General features: G+C 41.0%; 1 protein-coding gene and 1 non-coding gene across 2 annotated transcripts in view; one reads left to right on the top strand and one right to left on the bottom strand.

The window, feature by feature from the left end:
* The window catches only part of LOC109915952 (polyribonucleotide nucleotidyltransferase-like), a 40,265-nt gene that overhangs the window by 22,333 nt on the left and 2,468 nt on the right, over nucleotides 1-15,464 (top strand). The gene's annotated exons all lie outside the window — the stretch shown is intronic.
* On the bottom strand, nucleotides 3,173-3,246 carry trnaf-gaa. The gene has a single exon. It is a non-coding gene; the product is annotated as a tRNA-Phe (tRNA).

Genomic DNA, 15,464 nt, shown 5'->3' with positions numbered 1-15,464 from the left:
TCATCCAGCTCTGCACCTTGGTGTCAAAGGTAGAACTGGATAAGTGTTTTGACCAAACAACAGTATACTGTAGTTAGGCTGGAGTTCTAAATCATGGCACATAAACTCTTGTTGTAAACCATAAACTGAATAATAAAGAAACAAATAATTAAGTGGAATTGTATTGTATGATTTGACAGGGTTTTTACATTGAACTGTGTGGCATGAACTCATTACAATCAATGTCTCTGTTTAACATAAGGAAAAGGAAAGGATAGGAAAGCAGTCCAACATTTTCATCTAAGAGGAAGATCTATAGGGAAAGATTGGACATACTCAGGTTTCATGATGCTGGAATAAAATAGTTCATGAGGAATCCCATTGAGGCACAAACAGTGTCAAATATTATAGATAATAATGAATCAAAATATTACATTTAAGTAGTAAGTTAAGACCATATGATAGAAATTAAAATAAATGACAGTGAATTTAGTTGTGTACTTGGAAGAATCCATCATTTGTACAGTGCTAAATATAATCATAGTCATAGAGATGTACAGCACAGGAACAGACTCTTCGGTCCAACTCATCCATGTTGACCAGATATCCTAAATTAAGCTAGTCCCATTTGCCAGCATTTGGCCCATATCTCCCTAAACCCTTCTTATTCATATACCCATCCAGATGCCTTTTACATGTTGTAATTGTACCTGCCTCCACCACCTCCTCTGGCAGTTCGTTCCAGTGGAGTTGCAGGTAGACAGGACGGTGAAGGAGGCATTTGGCATGCTTGTCTTTATTGGACAGTGCATTGAGAATAGGAGTTGGGAGGTCATGTTGTGGCTGTACAGGACATTGGTAGGCCACTTTTGGAATATTGTGTGCAATTCTGGTCTCCCTGCTATAGGAAAGATGTTGTTAAACTTGAAAGGGTTCAGAAAAGATTTACCAGAATGATGCCAGGGTTGGAGTGTTTGACCTCCAGGAAGAAGCTGAATAGGCTGGCGCTATCTTCCCTGGAGCGTTGGAGGCGGAGGGGTGATCTTATAGAGGTTTATAAAATCATGAGGGGCATAGATAGGGTGAATAGTCAAGGTCTTTTCCTCACGGTAGCAAAGTCCAAAACAAGAGGGCATAGATTTAAGATGAGAGGGGAAAGATTTGAAAGGGACCTAAGGGGCATTTGGAATATTCATGAAGACTGGAAAAAAAAGGCATTCAGGATTTAGTTGGACAATATAATAGGGCAGTTAAGATACCAGATGGGCAAGGTTTTGTTTTAAATGGCTTACCTTCCTTATGCGGGAGGACTGCATTTGAGAGTCTTCTGTGACAGCAAATGAATTAATTGCTACAATTCAGCAACCTTGCTGCAGAAACAACAGTAATAATACAGTGGAAGAATTATAAATCCAAACTCAACTACAGTATGGCTCAGGACTAATGGAGGGAATAAATAAAAGAGAAAAGTCTTGGAGCTGTGACCCTGAAAAAAGTGAAGTATTATACTCTGTGTCATACTGGTGTTTTATCATCTGGATACTGAAAGTCCTTGCTAAGGTGCACATCAAAATCTATGTGTCGTGCCGTATTTTTTAAAAAAAAATCTAGTCACTCAAAAGCAGCAAATATTTGTAATGATGAATCTTGTGGCAAAAGCACAGAAAAAATAAATTTCGAAAGTTGCTCAAAGGAATGATGCCTATGGTTTTCACTGAGACTAACTATCCACAACTACAATGGATGCTCTTCTAGTCACAAAATTTTCAAACATTTTGTCCTTTACTTGGACCTTGAATTAAAGTCCCCAGTGGGCCAATGATTAATCTGTCCCTATGAAATTTTGCACAAGTATTACCCTGTTTGTTTGGAGCAGATTATTGCCTTCATTAATGTAGTGGAGACGGGAATCTCAACAAAACAGCTAATCCTTAGTGTCATACTGGGATCTTGTGCTTTTAAAGCAACTTCAAGAAAATGTGAAGCAATTGTTTACTGCCAATGAATAGTAAGCAATCAAATAAAAGCAAAATTTTGCAGATGCTCAAGATTTGAAATGAAAATAGAAAGTGCTGGAGAAACTCAGCAGGTCTGGCAACATCTGTGGAAAGAGAAACTGAGTTAATATCTCAAGTCCAATATGTCTCTTCTTTGGAACTGAAAGGTGAACTGAAAGTATTTATTGAGAACAAAGGAAGTATTTGCTTTTATATAATTTCTTGCATTTCCCCAGATAGTCCCTACAAACATGTTTCACACAAAGTCGCCCCACTTGTAGTCAAATCTTTGCTGTTGTGAGCATAAACTTGGCAGCAGCTAGTTTGTAGTCGACAAGATCCCACAAGCAGGAATGGGATAAATGATTAGCTCGTCTGTTTTGGTGCTGTTAATTTGGTTAATAAATGTTAACCATATTACTGGGAGAGCTCGCCTGTTTTTCCTTCAAATTATATCATGAAACCTTTTATGCCAAACTGAACAGGCTCCGAAAGCTTCGATTTAGCATCCAATCTAAACAAAACAATGTACCCTCCAATACAATATTCCATTGAAGCACCCAATATTCTTTCATTCTGGCATGATAAGATGATGCTGCAAGGAATAGTCCATTGCTCAAAACTGCTCTTAGACCAACATTGTGGAAAATAGTTGGCAAAGTTAGAAGCTGTTTAGACTAATCCTAAAGGTAGCTTTACTCTAACCTGTGTGACGTGTAAGTGCATTTACTGAGTGAAACATCCTCAATTCCTCTGGCACTGATGACCACTAATTCACAGAATATGTTTAGATATTCAGATAGAATTCCTTCCGTTTGCACTAACTGGACATCGTTACCACAACATTACTCAGATGTTCACTTTTTTTTAAGAATCCCTACAGTGTGGAAACAGGCCCTTCAGCCCAACAAGTCCACACTGATCAGAGGATCCCACCCAGACCCAAGCCCTAATCTACACATCCCTGAACACTATGGGCAATTTCACATGGCCAATCCACCCAGCCTGCCTGCACATCTTTGGACTGTGGGAGGAAACCCATGCAGACACGGGGAGAATGTGCAAACTCCACACAGACAGTTGCCCGAGGGTGGAATCAAACCTGGGTCCCTGGCGCTGTGAGGCAGCAGTGCTAACCACTGAGCCACCATGCCGTCCCATAAACAAAGGCTGACCTGATCCATGAGCACTCATTTTGCCAAAACCCGGGATTGAACCAGGGACCTTTAGATCTTCAGTCTTAACGCTCTCCCAACTGAGCTATTTCGGCTTAAAGCAAGGACAGGTAAATCTAAGCAAGTTACAGCTTCCACCCAACTGAGAGGGTGCATAAAGGTTGCATCTACGTGGCTAGCTCAGTTTGTCGTCCTTTCAAACACTTTTAAATCCCCCGGTCTTTTGTATTTGCAATGTACTCAGTCCCACGAGATGCCACCTAACCAAGCTTAAGTCATAGAACAGCACATTTACTGAATTGTATCTTTGTAAGCTTGTATATATTTTCTACTTTAATCAGTGTTTTTTTATTCATTCACCAGATGAGAGCATTGATTGCCCAGAGGGTAGTTAAGAATCAAACACATTGCCTTGGTTCTGGAGTCACATGTAGGCCAGACCAGGTAAGGATGACAGATTTCTTCCCTAAAGGGCATTAGTGGACCAAATGGCCTTTTTCCCCGACAATCAAAATGGATTCATGGTCATCATAGGACTCTTATTTCCATAATTTTTTTGAATTCAAATTCCACTATAGCAGGATTCGTACCCAGAACATTAGCTACCAGTCCAGTGGTAATACCACCAGGCCATCACCTCCTCAGTTGACATTGAAACAGACCTTGCTGTGTTTGATATTGCTGAATCATTTTTTTAACCCAACAACTTGAGCCTACTCAGACCAAATAAACTTGCCAAATGGTTTAACAGCCAGTGGTATAAATTGATCAACAGCAGGATGTCTGACCACATATTTGTCACTCTGAACACGATTCACTCCCAGAAACTGCCGCCCAGGTATTTTATTCTTGCTGCAACATCTATTTTTTCTGCATTTCAATTGTAGTTTGCTGTTAGCACAGAGTGATGAAGCAATTAAGACAGGAAAGACATCTATTTATGTAATGCCTGACCTTGTCCTTCATAAGCATTTCTAAGCATGTCACACACAATTACTCTGAGAAGCAGTGACTGTTGTTACACAGGCAAGGTTATGATTGAACAATGGCAATGTTAGATTTCGATTTATTTAATGTTGTCGCTTGTACCTCGATATAGTGAAAAGTGGATAATGTTGCCATCTGGCGCCATCTTGGATTACAGAATAGATTACTGAATAGATTGTATAGAACATAGAACATAGAACATAGAACATTACTGTGCAGTGCAGGCCCTTCGGCCCTCGATGTTGCACCGACCTGTGAAACCAATCTGAAGCCCATCTAACCTAAACTATTCCATTATCATCCATATGTTTATCCAATGACCATTTAAATGCCCTTAAAGTTGGCGAGTCTACTATTTTTGCAGGCAGGGCATTCCACGCCCTTACTACTCTCTGAATAAAGAACCTACCTCTGACATCTGTCCTATATCTATCACCCCTCAATTTAAAGCTATGTCCCCTCGTGCTAGCCATCACCATCCGAGGAAAAAGGCTCCCACTGTCCACCCTATCTAATCCTCTGATCATCTTGGTAAAATACGGGATACATTAATATTACATTGATATAACTAAAACTGAAACTAAAACTAAATGTACAAAGCTAGAACATTGCTGGTGATTTTAACCTAACCTTCTCCAGTGGTAACATTTGACTTGGGCGGCCATTCATTCTCTGCTCAGCGTTATGCTCCATTGGTTTTGTACAAGTCTAGTATCTGGCTGGGTAAGAATTGGGCTTTTGCCTGTCCCTGTTGATTGGGGTTAGATTCAAATTTGGATTGGTTGTATTCTTTTCCCTTGTCAGTATAATTATTTTTGAACAATAAAAGCTGGAGATATTTATTTATAAAAACATCAGACAAGTGCTTTGAGATAGTAGGAACTACCGATGCTGGAGTCTGAGATAACATGGTGCAGAGCTGGATGAACACAGCAGGCCAGGCAGCATCAGAGGAGCAGGAAAGCTGACGTTTTGGGTCTGGACCCTTTTACAGTAAACAAACAGACAAGTACTTTCATGTCATTTGCTTGGAATGTGTTAAGCTTCAAGGAGTTTAAAAAAAATTACAGAATTGGATCTGGTGTAGTTTTAAATGGATGCCAAAACCTTCTGTTTTATTTTATCCAACTGATTTCACTTCAATAATTTTCTGTGCCATTTACTTGATGAAAGGACCATTTCACAGTTAACCTATCATCCTGAATTGGACTAATGAACTGTCAAGTGTCTTAAACCCTACTTATCTAAAATTGCTTCAAGTTTTGCAAACTGAAACACCTTGAGGAATGGAAGAAAGATTTCTTGTGCACGTATAATCTCCCTATGAAAGAAATTCTCATTTTTAGGTAATACAGTTAATTTTTGTTATGAACGTCCATCGTGATTAATTCTGAGGCCAGGCATTATCAAAATAAAAAGTCAATGTAGGCTTTTTCAACTTTTCCTTGTGTTCTGAACCAGACCACGGTGTTTAACACAATCCCTCTTCACTAATGGGTCTACCAACTCAGAGTGTCATGAATTAATCTCCCCATAGACACCAAGTCTGCAACTGTTCCTGCCCTTTTTTTCTCATTCATTCACGGGATGATACAGAGTGAAAGTTATATTTAAAACATGTATTGACAGAAGACAGAATTTGAACAATCACCGCAAAAGATTCAAGGTAGATTTCTGCAGATTGACTATAATGTATGTTTTTTTTCACACACTTCCTTTTTATTTAGTAGAACTCCTCAAATCGGGCAACCTCTTAATTCATCCAATGTAATTTTCTTGTTAAGAATCCAGAAAGAGCATTTTTGAAGATAAAGAAATGTAATTTTCACACTTTTTTTAGACAGTGGTGGGAGATTTCGTTACCTGGGATCAGAATCCCTTCGTCCCAACCCATTAATGGATATATGATAGGATATTTCCTAATAGTTTTCATTGCTGACCCTACTTGTGTATCCAGCATCAATCACACTAGTCAGCTGATTCGCAGGAAAATGATGGTATCCACATGAATGCATTGTAGACAGCTGTTAGTGTAAGATTGTGAGGTTGGGGAAGATTGTGAGGTGGAGTTGCACCATGTGATAAGTAAAGTCATGTTTGGATGACCAATGCACAGTTTTTTTCGCTGTCCAACTTGCCTCCTTTATAAGGGAGTTGATTGTTGTTGGACGTGGAAAAGACTTGGCTCTATACATGGACAACTTAAGTTATATGGACTTCTTCTACTTAATTGATCTATCCCATGAAATTCACCCTGAGATCTAATATTCAAATGGATGGATGGAAGAATTCCTTCAGTGGGAGTTTCCTCTTTTGGTATTTCTATCTTCTGCATTATGGGTCACATTTGGGATGGGTGATGTTTCTATTGGAAATCAGGCAGCCTGGGCCAGGACTCCTGTATTACAATCCTGCCAGATTTCCCTGTAGGCCCATTGCTTTTCTAACTAATTTACACCTCGAGGGCAATGATCGTAAAAGGCACAACATCAAAAGGACACATTTTCATATGAAAGCTTGGGCGACAATATACAATGCAAGCCTTCAGAAAATGAAAAGTAGTCCCACGTCCTCTTCTTTCCTTTCTAAGTGATACATGGCCATAACAGCTTTGTACTTCAAGCAGGGGACTGGGCAAGGGTAAGAGAGAGGAAAGGTGTTGGTGTGAATAAGGGCATTGAACATTGGAGAGTCATAGCATGGAATCAGACCCTTTGGTCCAACCTATGCATGCCTACCAGACATCCCAATCTCACCTAGTCCCATTTGCCAGAATTTGAGGTTGTGTTTGAGAAAATAGAAGCTGCTGAAGGGTTGTGCCAAATGGAAAGTTAATGTCAATGCAATTTGGAGATTGAACATACAATTGTAACCATTAGGAGATGGGAGTTGGAAGAGTCTTGATGAATGGGGAGATGGGTGATTGGGTGAGGGATGCATGAAAGTGTTTTTTTTATTCATTCACAGGATGAAAGGTTTCATTGGCCAGCAATCTCTAATTGCATCACTCCACTGTCGCTACGTCAAAATCCTGGAAATCCTTCCCTCATACCACAATGAATGCATTCACATTATGAAGACAGCTCATCACTGCCTTCTCAATGATGAAAGGGGATGGGTAATAAATGCTGGCCTCACTGGTGACATCCACAATCTGCAACTTAGTGAAGAAAAAAATCCAGTCTGACAGTTGGCACTCAGGGAGCGTTGTGGGGTCAGAGTTACCATTTCATGAGATGTTTAACAAGACTATGGCTGGTTATTTTTTGATGTGTTCAAGCTGCATCGCACAATCTAAAGAAGTCTTCCTTGAGCAGTAGTCCACGTTCCTCCTTCAACAAACACAATAATAAAATCAAATTCTGATTTGCTGTTTCATTGGAGCGGGTTGGTGCCAAGCAGTGAGCCATCAGAATAACAGCTGGAGTGTATTCATCTAAAAGCAGCAAAGGTTGAGAGTAAAAGAATGGCCATAATGTTCGCTTGTTTATAAAATATGCATGGGCACATTAGTAATGAATATTTCCATAATATTAAACACGTGTGGGTGAAAACAAAAAAACTCACGATTTTCTGGTTTCCATTTTAGCTTTTTATTTAAGAAGATGTCATTGTTGTAGCAACACCATTGCTGACGAGACTTGGTGTTCCACTGCAATAAAAGCAAAATACTGCAGATGTTGGAAATCTGAAAGAAACTCAGAAGAATGCTGGAGGAAATCAGCAGGTCTGGCAGCATCAGTGGGAGACAGAAACAGTTAACATTTTGAGTCCAGTGTGATTGATTCAAAACGATGCTATCGAAAGAAAGGCTGGATAGGCTGGAACGTGTTTTCACTGGAACGTAGGAGGTTGAGAGACGACCTTATAGAAGTTTATAAAATAATTAGGGGTATGGATAGAATTAATGGTAGGTGTCTTTTTCCTAGGATGGGGGATTTCAAGAATAGGGGGTACATTTTTCAGGGGAGAGGAGAGAGATTTAAAAAAGATATGAGGGGCAAATTTTTTACACAGAGGGTGGCTCATTAAAGGAACGAATTTCCAGAGGAAATGGTGAAAGCGAATACAGTTATAATGTTTAAAAGACATTTGGATAAGTACATATGCAGAAAGGTTTGGAGAGACATGGGCCAGGAGCAGGCAGGTGGGTCTAGTTTAGTTTGGGATTACTGTCAGCATGGACTGGTTGGACCGAAGGGTCTGTCTCTGTGTTGTATGACTCGATATGACGAGACATTAAACGGGGTGTTGGCGGTGGGGTGGGGGGGGGAGGTGGTCATCTAACCTGTCAAGCAAACTTAAGAGTCCCTGTGACATAGGTGGAGTGGGCACCCTGGCTCATGTTATTTCCCCAACCACCATCTAAAAACCACAATCTGGTTATTTACTTCATTGCTGTTTGTGTGCCCACGCTGTGGGCAAGTTGGCTGCCACTTTTCCAACATTCCAACAATGTCTTCAAAAGATTTTGTTGACTTTGGAATAATTGGGGAAGTCCTGTGGTGATAAAAGGTGCTAAGTACGTGCTGGTGTTGGACTGGGATGGACAAAGTCAGAAGTCACACCAGGTTATAGTCCAACAGGTTTATAAAAAATCACAAAATCAGGTGAAGGAGCAGCGCTCCGAAATCTTGTGGTTTTAAATAAACCTGTTGGACCAGAACCTGGCATCATGTGAATTCTGACTTCTTTCTTCCTGTATGAAAACTAAAAGCTATATGGGAAACAAAAATAGAAATTGCTGGAAAAGCTCAGGAGGTCTGGCAGCATTTGTGTTCTGCAGAAGGGTCACTAGACCTGAAATGTGAACTCTGATTTCTCTCCACAGATGCTGCCAAAACTGCTGAGCTTTTCTGGCAATTTCTGTTTTTGTTTCTGATATACAGCATCTGCAGTTCTTTCGGTTTTTATAAAGATATATGGGACTCGGTTAGCATGAGAAATTAAAATGATGGGTGTTCAGTCCTAGATGTGTAATTTTCGAACCGTTAACTGTACAGTGTTGTGACACATTCGCAGAAGCTACAAAGCTTACGATTAAAGACTTCATCTGAGAAGTTCTCGAATGAGTTTCCACTTCCGTGCTTGTTGGAGACTCATGCTGGGAAAAGCACTGACCTTGCATTCATCTGCCACAGTGACTTTTTTTAAAAAAAACTCACAAATGCAGATGCTTTCTTTTTTTAAAAAAATGTTAATTATGCGTTTTCCCAGTTAAGAATAAAAACATCCAGCTGCTTGGCTTTGTTTGACACAGGGTCTGATCTATTGTCAGCAGCAATTAACAAGACAATTATAATAAATGTCGCCCCTTCACAGTGTACCCTGTTCGCAAAGAGCGAATGCTGATTAAGTGCTACAATTAGAACTCAAGGGACCTGGAGAGAAAATAAAGAAGTGAAGCTGTGCAGATCCAGATGTACAGTAATAAATATTGCAGATGAATATTTCATAACAGTACTTGAGGCATCTAGTAACAACTGCAAAAGCAAATAACATCTTACTTACAAAAATGTATTCACTCACAGAATGTGGGCATCACAACATTTGTTGCCAGTTGTCTTGTTGGGTGTTACACGTGGGGTCTGAACAATGTCAAATAGAGCAACATTAAACAAAATAAAAACACCATGGAAGAAGGTGTTTGAAAGCTACCATGGATTGTAATTGAATAAATAGAAAGTAAAGTGTTTTGACTAGCAGGAGATCAGCAACCAGAGAATGCAGATTTAAATGTGCGGTTGGGAGGGGAAGGTGAATTTAAATTTTAAAGCAGTGTGGTGTTATACACTGGGATGTGGTGTTGTTATGAAAGCAGATATCACAGTAACTTTCAAAATTAAACTGATATGGCCTTAAAAAAAAGTAGGACGTGCAGGGCAATGGTGAAAGACCAAGGTAATGGGACTAATTTGAGAGTTTGAAGAGCCAGCCCAGAGACAATGAGGTGAATGACCTTCACATTTGATGCTATTTTGATGCTAAATGGCCTCACTTGCATAATCTATTCAGGGAGCATAGAGCCATAGAGTCATAGAGCTGTACAGCACGGAAACAGACCCTTTGTCAAACTTGTCCATGCCGACCAGATTAACCTAAATTAATCTAGCCCCATTTGCCACTATTTGGCCCATATCCCTCTAAACCTTTCCTATTCATATGCCATCCAGATGCCTTTTTAAATGTTGTAATAGTACCAGCCTCTATCACTTCCTCTGGCAGCTCATTCCATACACCCACCACTCTCTGCATAAGAAAGTTGCCACTTAGGTCCCTTTTAAATCTTTCCCCTCTCACCGTAAACCTATGCCCTCTAGTTTTGGAGTCTGCTACCCTAGAGAAAAAACCTTGCCTATTCACCCTATCTATGCCCCTAATGATTTTATACACTTCTATAAGATCATCCCTCAGCCTCCGTTGCTCCAGGAAAATAGCCCTAGCCTGCTCAGCCTCTCCCTGTAGCTCAAATGCTCCAGCCCCAGCAACATCCTTGGAACTCTTTTTTGAGCCCTTTCAAGTTTCACAACATTCTGCCTATAGCAGGGAGATTAGAATTGCATGCAGTATTTCAATAGATGCCTCACCAGTGTCCTGTACAGCCTCAACATGACCTCCCAACTCCCATACTCAATGCACTGACCAATGAAGGCCAGTGTACCAAATGCCTTCTTCACTATCCTGTCCACCTGCGACTCTTAACTGATCTGAAACTGTCACTGGGTCAAATGCAAAACAAAAAGAAAAACTTGCATTTATATAGCACTTTTCATAAGTACTGGGTGTCTCAATGTACTGCACAGCCAATGAAGTGGTTTGAAATGCAATCATGCTATAACATAGGCAATGCAGCAGCCAATTTGCATAGATAATCCATTTTTAAAAATGGTAATTGAGGGATAAATGTCTCTTCCCCTTCTCCACAGCATTGCAATGGACCTTTTTTTATATGCACATGTGCAGGTAGGTGAGACTTTAACATCTCATCTAAAAGATGTCACCCCCAATGTACCACACTCCCTCAGTATAGCTGTGGAGTGTCAGTTTTGAAATTTGTACTCAGGCTCTTGAGTGGGACTTAAATTGTGAATGCCTTGTGATACAGAGGCAAGAATTTACCACAGAGACTTGGTTGACAGTAAAAATCAGTGTTTGCAAATATCCTGCAGACTTTTGTCTGGATGGTTCAGCACCTTAAACCAATCACTATTCCCCTTTAACATTGGTTATTGTGCTTCTCTAGTTTACCACATCCACATTCGGTCAGACCGAAACAGCCATGAAATGAATGCTGTACTTATTGGTTAAAATGACGTTAATCAGTGACACAAAAATATCAAATGTTCCCCTTTAGGGAAGGAAACTGCTATCCTCACCTGGTCTGGCCTACACGTGACTCCAGACCCACAGCAATGTGATTGGCTCTCAACTGCCCTCTGGGCAATTAGGGCTGGGCAATAAATGCTGCCTAGCCTTCATTCCACGCATGAATGAAAAACATCCAGAACTTTAGCATTTGTGCTATTTTAAAATTCATTTTGAATTAGCATTTGTGCAGGAAACTAAAAAGAAGTGTGTTAAAGGTGCTTCTCAATTATATCACAAATAGCTCACATTGATGCACAGATAGGGCCCAACACAGATGGTTCCTTAAGCATTATTAAATCTCACTGTTTTATGAGCTAAGAAGTATACTAGCCATCCCTGAACTGAGGTAAACTCTTTAAGTTGGCGTGTCACAGAACAGAATGTAGATTTACACTAGTGTTTGAATGTCAAAGGATTGTCCTGTTGTTGGCACAGGCATGATGGGCAGTTTGGCTTTCTTTCTGGCCCATCTGTTACTGCAGCCCCTCAGTGGGTGAGAAGTTGAACTACAATGAAACTCAGTGGGCTGCCGGTACCCATCGGGACTGGTAACACCTCAACTATTCACTTCAATATCAACCTCTCCACTGTAGCATGCTGTTTCTGCACTATCTACACCATGCACCGGAGCAACTCATCAGAACTGCTTCAGAAACACCTCTGTCATCTCTGACTGCCACCCCCAGGAAGGATGTGTTGTATATCCTATTTGTTAGGGCAATGCAGAGATGACACTAGTTTCTATGTTTGTAAACAGGTTTTATTTACACTGCATTTAAATGATTACTTCATTCTCCATCTCAGGATTCCATCTCTTTTTGCATCTCTGCTAACTTTATTTGCTGAGTCCACACTAGGCTGAACCAATCAAGCACAGTAAGTGTCATTAATAAACAGGCTACCATTTTTTTTCTGAAGAAGGGTCCGACCTGAAACGTCAACTTTCCTGCTCCCCTGATGCTGCCTGGCCTGCTGTGTTCCTCCAGCTCACACTGTGTTGTCTCTGACTCCAGCATCGGGAGTTCTTACTATCTCTACCATAATCAAATGCAGAATAATTGACCTCTAAAACAAGGGCTGCAATTGTATGCAAACAAGTCGTACACCATCATGACTAGGACAGAATTAATTATTTCTTCATCACCATTGGCTTAAAATCATGGATTTATGGGATAGTACAGCATAGAAGGAGGCCATTCAGCCCACATAGTCAACGCCAGCTCTTTTGGAAAGCAATTTAGCTACTCTTCCTTTTGGAATTTTAGATTAGATTTAGATTTAGATTTTATTGTCACATGTACTCAACTACAGGAGTACAGTGAAAAGTGTCTAATGTCGCTATACATGGTGCCATCTTAGGTACAAAGATAACTAGGGACAAGAAACTCAGATACTAAGGAGGAAAAGAAACAAAGTTAAAACTGACCAACCCCCATCCCAACTCCCTACATACACTCACCTGTACTGGCTCCATCCCCACCTCCTTGACCTGTCCGTCTTCTCTCCACCTATCTGCTCCCTTATCCACCTTCCATCATTGCCTCTCCCTCTCTTTATTTATTTCAGAGTCCCCTTCCCCGCCCCCATTTCTGAAGAAGGGTCCAGACCTGAAACGTCAGCTTTCCTGCTCCTCTGATGCTCCCTGGCCTGCTGTGTTCATCCAGCTCTACACCTTGTTGTCTCAGACTCCAGCATCGGCAGTTCTTACTATCTCAAAGTTAAAATGTTGTGCATTTCAGTCCTTCATAGAATAAGTAGAAAAATAAGGCAATAGTTAACAAAGTTCTTCCTAATATAAACTAGAAAAATAAAGGAATAAAGTTAAAAGTTTTTGACGAGTCCTCTCTAGTTATTTTGTTCTCTGGGAGATCTCTGTTGCCTGTTTTCAACATCACTGCAGATACCAAGGGACCTTCTTCAATGCTCACTCTTCCTGCGTCAGACCGCGATGCCATCGCTATTGCTGCTGAATCCTGATCTCCTCCTGCTGCCTCTGGAACATGACCAGGCAGGGCCTACTCGCAGCCCCCGATCACTGGGTACGCACTGGGCCCCACTCTTACCAATGGCCGCCTCGGACTTCGCATTGAGAGACTGCCTCGGGACACAAAGACACCATCCTGGATCACCGAAAGTCTCCCACTCAGCACTGAGAGACCGCTGTGGGACACAAAGACACCATCCTGGGTCACCAAAAGACTCCCGTGTCAGGCTGAGAGGCCACCATGAAGTGCCAGGAGGGTGCCTCATAGGGTCCATGCTGCGGCTAGGAGTAGAAAGAAGAAAAGAAACACAAAGGGAGAGAAAAAAGAAGAGAAAAAAGGAAGACAACATTCAGAGTGGATGAGCTCTGGCTGAAGCGCTTACTCTGCTACCATCTTGAATCCATTTTTTTGTTGTCCAGATCCCTATCACTTTATCGCCTTCAAAAAGTTACCCGTTTTTCTTTTGAAAGCTGCTAGTCAATCAGCATCCACCACCCTTTCAGGGATTGTGAAGTGTTTTGAAAAAGAAGCAAATGTGTTATGTGAGAAAGCCCTTTCACACGCGAACAGTCAGAGTCTAAAATACACTGTCTGGAAGTGTAATGGAGGCAGGTTCAATTGAGGCGTTCAACTGGGCAGTTGATGGTTATTTAAATAAAACCAATGTGCAGTGTTATGGGTCAAAGGCAAGGAATTGACAGTAAGTTAAATTGCCCAGAGAGCCTATACAGACATGATAAGCCAAATGGTCCCTTTTTGTACTGAAACAATTCTGTGATCCTGTGATGGTACATTCCAAATCTGAATCATCTATTACATGAAAGATTGTTCCTCACACTGTGAAATAACTGCATAGAGGCTGGTTTCCCATCACCAAGTCACCCGTTATTTACATGTGAATCCATAGAATCCCTACAGTGTGGAAACAGGCCATTCAGCCCAACAAGCTCACACCAATCCTCCAAAGAGCATCCCAACCAGACCCATCCCTCTACTGCTAATGTGCACAGTAGATTAGCTCTGACCAGCCAGCTCAAAGCCAGTCCCTATACTGAGGAGACCTTATGAATTTCCTGTTGATATCTACCAGCCAGGGCTCCCTGATTGGCCCAGGTTAACAATCCCAATCAAGATTGCATAGACAATGAGATCCACCTGGCTCTGTTTCCAATTGCTAGACACTGTTTCTAGTCCTTTTGCAAAATACCCTATATCTGTGTTCTCTTCTCAGAGAACCTGTCACCATTAGAAATGGTTCTTTGCTTTATTCATCCTGTCTAAACTCCCTGTAATTTTAACCACCTCTATCAAATCTCTTCTTAGTGTCTCTGCTCTAAGGAGAATAAAGCCAACAGCTTCTGCCTAAACAGAATTGTGGGGGCACCATTGCAACATGGAATGTTGTTAGGAAGTGACATATTGCTGCCTTCAGAAGGGCAACTATTGATGGGCTAAAATTGCTGGCTTAGCCAGAAATGTCTGAGTCTGAAAAACGAATAAGTTGCCATGAGAAATGCAGCTTACATCTGTTTTACTTTGTAACCAGCAGCAATGCTTTTCTTTTAACATGCACTGCCCTTGAATAATATTGAAGATGAAAGACCCCCTGTCATTGCACAGTACCATTGATAAAGTTCAGAATGGGGGCCCTGTGGCGTAAAGTATATGTCACGTTAAAATGTGCTTAATTTAATGCAGTTTCTTCAGGTGTTCAAGACCAAGTCAAAACAAACCTCTTCACTCTGAAAAATCCAAATCTGAAGGTAAGAAGCAGAAAGGACGGTATGGGAATGAACCAAGGGTTCATGGAAGGTGGAGGCTTCAAGTTTAACAGCCACTCTGACAATTAAATTAAACTACTGTGTTAACTTGGTTCAACTGGTAAAAATCTCACTTGCCTGTGAGGATGCTGGGCTTCAAGCACCATATGCACATATGGCTGGATTGAGAGATAGTAGGAACTGCCGATGCTG

The sequence above is a fragment of the Rhincodon typus genome, chromosome 16, assembly GCF_021869965.1.
Source record: "Rhincodon typus isolate 14 chromosome 16, sRhiTyp1.1, whole genome shotgun sequence".
In the NCBI taxonomy this organism is placed as follows: Eukaryota; Metazoa; Chordata; class Chondrichthyes; order Orectolobiformes; family Rhincodontidae; genus Rhincodon; species Rhincodon typus.
This window is presented reverse-complemented; position numbering and strand designations above follow the sequence as displayed.